General features: G+C 47.4%; 1 long non-coding RNA gene across 1 annotated transcript; it reads left to right on the top strand.

Moving 5' to 3' along the window:
- The first annotated feature begins 4,918 nt into the window (after positions 1–4,918).
- LOC124650152 lies at positions 4,919–6,178 on the top strand. Its single transcript, XR_006986893.1, has 3 exons — positions 4,919–5,491; positions 5,570–5,723; positions 5,835–6,178. It is a non-coding gene; the product is annotated as an uncharacterized LOC124650152 (long non-coding RNA).
- Positions 6,179–7,679: the final 1,501 nt, after the last annotated feature.

The following is a 7,679-nucleotide window of genomic DNA, read 5'->3' as shown; positions in this document are numbered from 1 at the left end:
ACGAGAAAAAAAAAGTTTTGACATGCACCACGGAGGGACCAAAATCGTCGGCCATGGTACACCAGCAACCACGGCGCGACTTCAACTTCGTCGGCCATGGCAACTTTTCTTGTAGTGAGATGCCCTTAGGGTTTCCTAGGGTTTCTTCCCCTGTAAGCCACCCTCTCCCCTATATAAGGAGAGGGGGCACGCCCTAGCGCGGGCATGTCTTAGGTGAGAACAGAAAACCTGTAACCTCGTATGATCGTGAAATAGAGAGATCTAGAGGCGAGTTAGCCCTTGTGTTCTTCTTCTTCTACCTCTGGCCAAGGCCAAGTTCATGTACATAGCATCCGGGAATCCATCCGAGATCCATCCCTCTGTTAACCAAACCCTCCCCCGAATCCTCTAGCGTCCATTCGGCCCCAACTTAAGCCATCCTATGGCATCTGTTTGTTCACCACGACGACAGGGAGAGCTTGGCCCACGTGGCCTGCAGAGTGCGCGGCATGGCGATGGAGAGGGCGCCGGAGAAGGTGGAGGGGCAGAGGACGACGGAGCGGGTGTGATGCGGTCTGCGAGACCGCCGCCGTCTTTTATAGCCGGCGGCCTTGGGCGGGAAACTTGGGCGCGAGCGCGCGCCAATGGCCTTTTCGCGCGCGCGGGAACTTTCCCGCGCGTTCTACCGCCCGCCATTGCTGTCCCATCGAGGCCTGCCATGGCGCCGCGCCGCGTAGGGAAGACGGACCACGTGGCGTCTTTTTGGGTCGCCGCGTTGGGCGCAGCGTGTGACCCAACCGGACACGCGGACGCGGGCCGCTGTCCGGGTGTCCGCTCGGCCACCCAAACGGCCCAAAACGGACGGCCCAGCGCGTCCGTTTGGGTCGCTCCGTTGGAGATGCCCTTAGTACTCCGTATATGAAACGACCGGACTGCATACCGTATTTGGAACGGCCGGACTGCAGGCTATGCCGCGGCATACCCGGCATACCCTGTAGGTCCGCCACTGGGCGGTGGTAATCGAGATCGTTGTAGTCCCAAGATGAAACGCAATCGTTAGAAAAAGGTTGACCTTCGTGAAGGGAAGATAACTCGTTTCGCACGCGAGAAGTGGCGAGCTGTGGTACTAGGAAATCCTGCCCTGCTCGACACTTGTCACAAGGAAAACAAGGTGGGGATGAGGAAGGAGAGAGAAGAGGGGGCTGCATTGTGTCAACTTTTCCCTTTATTTGTAGATTCATTTTTTTCAAAATAAAATATCTTGAGAACCGTAAGCCTAATTTATGATCCGTTTTCACTTTTGAGATCCTCGTGTCGAGATCTTCAAAATTGGATCGCATGTTGATAGGTTTTAAAATACTTTTTTCCATACTTCTAATACTATTATGGTTGTACTCGTATGTTTTAACTGATAAGTACTTCTGTTTTTAGTATATTCGATGCTGTTTTCCCCTTTGCTCATGCAATTGCTCGTGTGCGCTATGTACCAGTACTTACTCGTGTGCGTGACTCTACTTCTATACCAGTATTTGTTCGTGTGCGTGACTGTACTTCTATATTTGCTCGTGTGCGTGACTATACTTCTGTACCTATACTTGATCGTGTGTGCGACTTTATTTCTGTACCAATACTTACTCATGTGCGGATGTTATACGATAGGCGAGTTTGAACCGAGTGAATTTAGCTAGCCTCAAAAGTGAGCCAAATGAAGCTATTCTCACTCAGCCAAGAAACATACGTGCGCGTGACGTGTTGAAACTAGCAAGCCAGGGAAACGAGACTTCCTCGCTAACGGCAAGAGTTGTACTCGCGCACGCTGCATACGGGGATTGTTGTACTCGCGCGTGACTGTCCGCTCGGCTGACACATGTTGATTTATTATGCAATCTGCGGACTGCGGGGCAAAGTTTTCCTTCGCAAAAGTGGGTCTCTAGCAAGGGACAAAAATTTACGGTATGGATAGATGACAATGCAGGCTTGTAGGCTTTTCGTTAAACAGTTGGCCCCGTGATATTCATGCGGTTTAAAATCAATTCCGTTTTTGTGGGCCAAATAACTGAATTGTTCGCGCATATTTTCTGCTCGGTGGATGCTTGTCCAGCCTCCTAGGGCGAATTCTATAGGCCAACCAAGTCGGCACCTACTGCACACATCACTCGCGGTATTGGGCCGCCCGGTTAGGCGATTTTTTCCTACTTATTTTTTTTCTTTTTCTTTTCTGTTTTCCTTTTTTGTTTGTTTTTCTACTTTCTTTTTTTATTTTTCCTGTTTTAAAAAATATTTTCGAAAATGTTTGAATTTAATTATTTTTGAAAACATTAAAATTAGAAAAATGTTCAAATCGAAAATGTTCAAAAATATATTTATATTTGAAAATTGTTCAAATTTGAAAAATATATGAATCTAAAAGTTGTTCAAATATCAACTTGTAAAAATTCAAAAAAAATTACATTAAAAATTTTCACTTCTGAAAAAAATTCAGATTAAAAAAATTCGAAAATCAAAAATGTTTAGATTTGAAAATTGTTCAAATTTTGAAAAAGTTAGATTTCAAAATTTGTTAAGATTCGAAAATTATTCAAAACATTCAGATTCAAAATTTTGTTGAAATTTAAAAATTATGCAGATTTCAAAATTGTTTAACTTTTAAGAAAAGTTCATTCTAAAAGCAAACATAACAGTGTCTACTGGAAGCAGCTCGTCCACGGTCGCTAAATGGGCCAAATCCATTGTGTTGTAGGGTGTGCGGGAGCTGGCTGGTTATAGAATGTTCGGTGTATATCAACGCCCTTTTTCTTTCTAGTTGAACACTATAGTCAATGGCCTATTATTTGGTTTGAAGAAAATTAATACTCCGTATGACTTTGGGATAATTATATTTCTAAGCATTGTTTTACATAGTTTGTTTTGTTTCTATGATAGTAACTATAGAAAAATATTTCCATGGGCTATTTTGTAGGTGATTTAGGCAAATTCTTGGCCCCTGAAAAATACTGTTGTTTAACTAACATCTATTACAAGTTTTAGGGTGATTGGCATTTTAATAACCGTCCATCTGCCCCAATCTAACGGTGGTAATTAGACGGAACCAAAATTGCGAGACCGGAACCAAATTATGTAGGACCGGAACTTTAAATATATTTTGCGAAAACTATAAAAAACAAATGTCCTTTTAAGTGGCCAAATCATCCAATGAGACTACACAAATCTTAAAGCAACGAATAAATAATCATATTTGCACACATCAAGTTGTCCTCCTCACCAAATCTAAGGGTGACTTCTTTTGGGCTTCCCGCACGGCTTCGAGGTTGTGGGCAGCACAAGCCCAAAAGAAGTCTCGGGCTGGTGTGGGCCTTATTTCCACCGTAAAACTCTCATCACGTGTATTTTCAGAAACTGGTATCGACCAGTTTCCAAGAGCTTCCCGAGCTTCTCCTTTAGGAACCGAATCGGTGTCCAGCTTTCCCCCTTTTCTTTCTTCTATTTACAGCATATTGCCACCGCAGGACAACGTTTGGGAATTAGAAGAGAAAAAAAACGGTCTGGAGAACACATCGCACAACCGCAGCCAGATCTCACATCTCGATGCCGCCGTTTTGCTTCGTGAGCTCGTATGATGAGCACCCCCGCGTCTTTGCCTCGTCGTTACCATCGTGCTGGTTGAAGGAATCGACCAGGGACGGCGGAAATCGAGCTCACCGCGCACTTCTTCACCACCTCCGGCCGCCGTGTTCTCCATTCTTGCCGGCGCCGTTGGACCTCCTGCAGCTTCACCGACCCCTTCACGAGCTCCAAGCTGAGATCACGGTTCGAACGGACCCTCCTCCTCTTCGTCTACTGCTCTGTAATGATCCACCGCCATGAGCCACCGAACTCCGCCGTTCCGGTGGTCGCCGGCGCCGATTCCGGTGACCATGTAGCTCCTCACTGCCGCCAATCGATGTTGGACTCCGCCGCGCTTCTGAATCGCGAAATCTCGCACTCCGGCGAGCTTCCGATGGCCGTCCTGGCCTCCAGCCATCGCACGTCCATTCGTGGCAGCCACCAAACTTGTAGAAGCGCAAAAGAAGTCTCCAGGGTAGCTTATGCAATTTCTCTCCACCACGGTTTCTTCAGACTGCAACTCACAAGTCTGCTTCTGCAGAAGAAGGAGCCCAAAAGAAGTCACCCTAAATCAACCTCGCTAATCGCTATCGTCTCTCATCTCCCACAGGGGTCTCAAACTCTCAACCGGCTTGCCCCGCGATGGTGGAGAGTGGAAGGCGACGAAGGGGAGGGCACGGAGGTTCTCTCCCAGCGAACCCCGTGGTGGAGGCAAGTGGAAGGCGATGGAGGATCTCTCTCGGCGATCTCCGGGACGGAGGGCAGGGGCGGCGACGGAGGGAAGCGCAGGGTGGAGGGGGCGGCGGCAACGGAGGGCGCCCAGCAAGGTGAGGATCGGCGGTGTTGTTCGAGGCCAGCGAGGGGAGAAGCGGCGGCTTCCGCGTCGGACATGACCAGCGAGGGGAGGAGCGGTGGCGGCGGTGGGTGGGTTTCGGCCGCCGGAGCTAGGCGAGGAAGGAGTGGGCGTCGGCCGCGGCTGCTCAACTTCACGTCTTCTGTAAGTATGTCCTCTCTAATACCATTCATTAATGTGAATTTGATAGTATCTGAATTTGATTAGAGTCGTAACACATGAACTGTATGTGAGCCTATGGATCCGTTATGCTGTGATGTGCAAAATTCGATGAGATATCTTCCAGCTCCCTTAACCATTTGAGCATCACTGGTTGTTGCTCTGACTGAGCATCGAAGTTTCTCTGTTCTCTGCATTGCCTGAGTATGGAAGTTCAGCTCATAAGGTGCATACCCCAGCTCGGCGTATTTCTAGGCTGTACATTCATGCATCCAAGGTTTGGTCCTCAGGTAAGAGAGCTTCAGTTTTCTGGTCTTGTTTTTGTTGCGAAGTCCTGCAGTAATGATGCTTCAAGGTAAGATATGGATAATGCTATACTGACCATATGAGGTATGGCATAAGAAATATGTTTTTTTCCATTATTAATTTACACTTAATGCAGGTTGACATTCTGCCTGTCCAATACAGTTATCCTCAGAGAGATAATCTCGAGGAAACAAGTACAGTTTTAGCTGCACTAGAGAGGATTGAATCTTGGATATTTTCTCGGATTGTCACGACAGTTTGGTGGCAGGTAATATTTTACTCAGATCATATGATCTTGGTGACTCTTAAGTCTTAACTGTGAGCATCCCTTGCTCCAAACTAGGCTTGCAATTCTATAAGAATTACTCTGCAGTGATTCTCTTAGCCCTACTGATCTCTAAATAATTCTTGTTCCTCCACATTGTGAATTTTCTGAAGAACGTTCTTTTCCAGGCATTAACTCCTCACAAGCAAAAGTGCGATACCTAATGAATTCGGAAGGTAATGGTTGGGAGGTGGACACTGTCAGAGCTTTTTTCCATAATGAGCTGGCTGACGCAATTTTCCAAATCCCTGTCAGTCGACAAGGAGGTGAGGATTTCGTCTCTTGGCCTCAAGATAGGCTCGGCCTTTTTACGGTCAAGTCAGCTTATAACCTCGCACCTGCAGCTAACTTCTTCACTCACCAAGGTAATATTGGGAGAGGGTCGAGTTCAGTCTGTTCAGAGTTGGAGAAGAAAGTTGTTCTCTGGAGATTTGGGTGGCCCGAAATGACTGCAGAAATAATGTTGTGCATCTGCATCCGTCAAGAGTGGCTTCCAAGGTGCTCTCCTATGTTGAGTTTATCTTATCTCACATGCATAAGAGTATTTATGCTGACCCGAAGTTGCAAGCTGATCCAACCTGTCGGTGGTCTTCTCTACCTGTTGGCTAGATATGTGTAAATGTCGATGCAGCTTTATTCCTAGAAGACAGACGTACGGGATGGGGGCAGTGCTTCGAGATCACAATGGAGATTTCATCCTATCTCTCAGTGAAGGTGTGGAGGGCTTCCTTTCCCCGGAGCTAGCTGAAGCCCTTCTGTTCGGCGTGCGTTAACTGTCGCTCGGAGGCATGTCGTCACAAAAGTGGTACTGGTATCAGATTGCCTCTCTCTGATCCAGCGGCCATCTTCACCAGGCCAGGACCGTTCTATCCTTGGTTCGGTGATCGGAGATATCAAAACCATAATGACAGACTTTGAGTCTTGCTTGTTTAATTTCGCTAGTCGCAGACTGAATGTGGTAGCACATAAGTTGGCTCGTTCTGCTGAGCCTATAGTTTGTAATATTTCTGTCGGTGTTACCCCAGAGTTGATCCGGGCAGAACTCTGTAATGATGTCTTTTGATCAATAAAGTACCACATTCTCAAAAAAAAAAAAAAAACCCAAAGGCTAGGAGAGTGTCAGGCCCTTCTTTGGGTGATCAGCAGCAAGGCAACTTTTCTGTTAACTTGTGGAATGCTGCATTTCACGGCGTGTTCAGGAGGATTTGCCCCCTTCGTGCGGGTGGGCATGAGTGACTGTTTGCCAGTATTGGAAAAACTGCTATTCATCCACGCCCTTAGTTTCAAAAGAATAGGCACCTTTCATTATTGCTACTGTAACATGTATTTGACTTGTTCTGCTATCATCAGGTGATGGAGCAATGTGTAGCCCGTTTAGATGTTGCAATGTTTAATGCCGTCCTTCGTGAATCAGCTAGCGAGATGCCAACTGATCCTATAGGATGGTTATGATGGATGGAATGATGATGCCCCTTTTGGTGCCTACCTTGATGTCGCCCAGAGTGGAAAGGACGAAGATAGTTCATCACCATGGACGAATATTATGTGTGTTTTTCTTTTAAATTATAGTGTGCTTGCCATGAACGAACAATGTGAATAAGTGCACTCGTATTCCATATGTAGAACACTTTTAATTAAATATTACTATTGGTACATTGGTACCTAACCATAAAGTTCTGAATCTGTAGCTAGATGATTACATGCCAAGGCTACAAGAATACAAGCAGAGGAAGAGAGTACGCAAGAGAATAATTACTAAGCCAGCACGCACGGGAAGATCGACTAAATGAATGATCAAAATAAACAAACTACCTGACTACAAGGAACGTACATTTCAATCTACTCCTTGTAATTACAAGTTCTATCGATATCAATATTGATGCACAACAGTAGATGCTCAGCTGACCACTCTACAGTTGGTCCTGATGATACTGTTGTTCCTGTGAGCATGAAGTCTGTCAGGAACGTCTCCGGATTCTCTGACCTGCAGTGGACAAGCTCAGTTTTCCTAACTTGACAGATTTCTAGCCATTAACGAAACGGGAAGCCTGGTCGGAGGTGCTTGGGTCAGTGAGCAGCGCCTGGTCGGAGGTTAGCCTCAGCGCCGCCTCCTGCCGCTAGTCCTATCGACGACCGGCGCTAACCACCACATACTGTTCGCCTGCGACGGAGAGGACGGGACCTGACCTCCAGCGATCCCGGCGACATGGGGAGGGGCGGCGGCGGCTGGCGCCTGCGACGGAGAGGACGGGGCCTGACCTCCAGCGATCACCGCGACGTGGGGAGGGGCGGCGGCGGCGGCTGGCGCCTGCAACGGAGCGGACGAGGCCTGACCTCCAACGATCTCGGGGACATGGGGAGGAGCGGCGTCGGGCGCTCGTGTGTGAAGAAGGCCACGAGGAGTCCAGTACAGAGGAGCCAGGCCTGATTGATTTGGTTGATCAATATTTTCTT

This window comes from Lolium rigidum, chromosome 4 (genome assembly GCF_022539505.1).
Source record: "Lolium rigidum isolate FL_2022 chromosome 4, APGP_CSIRO_Lrig_0.1, whole genome shotgun sequence".
Classification (NCBI taxonomy): domain Eukaryota; kingdom Viridiplantae; phylum Streptophyta; class Magnoliopsida; order Poales; family Poaceae; genus Lolium; species Lolium rigidum.
This window is presented reverse-complemented; position numbering and strand designations above follow the sequence as displayed.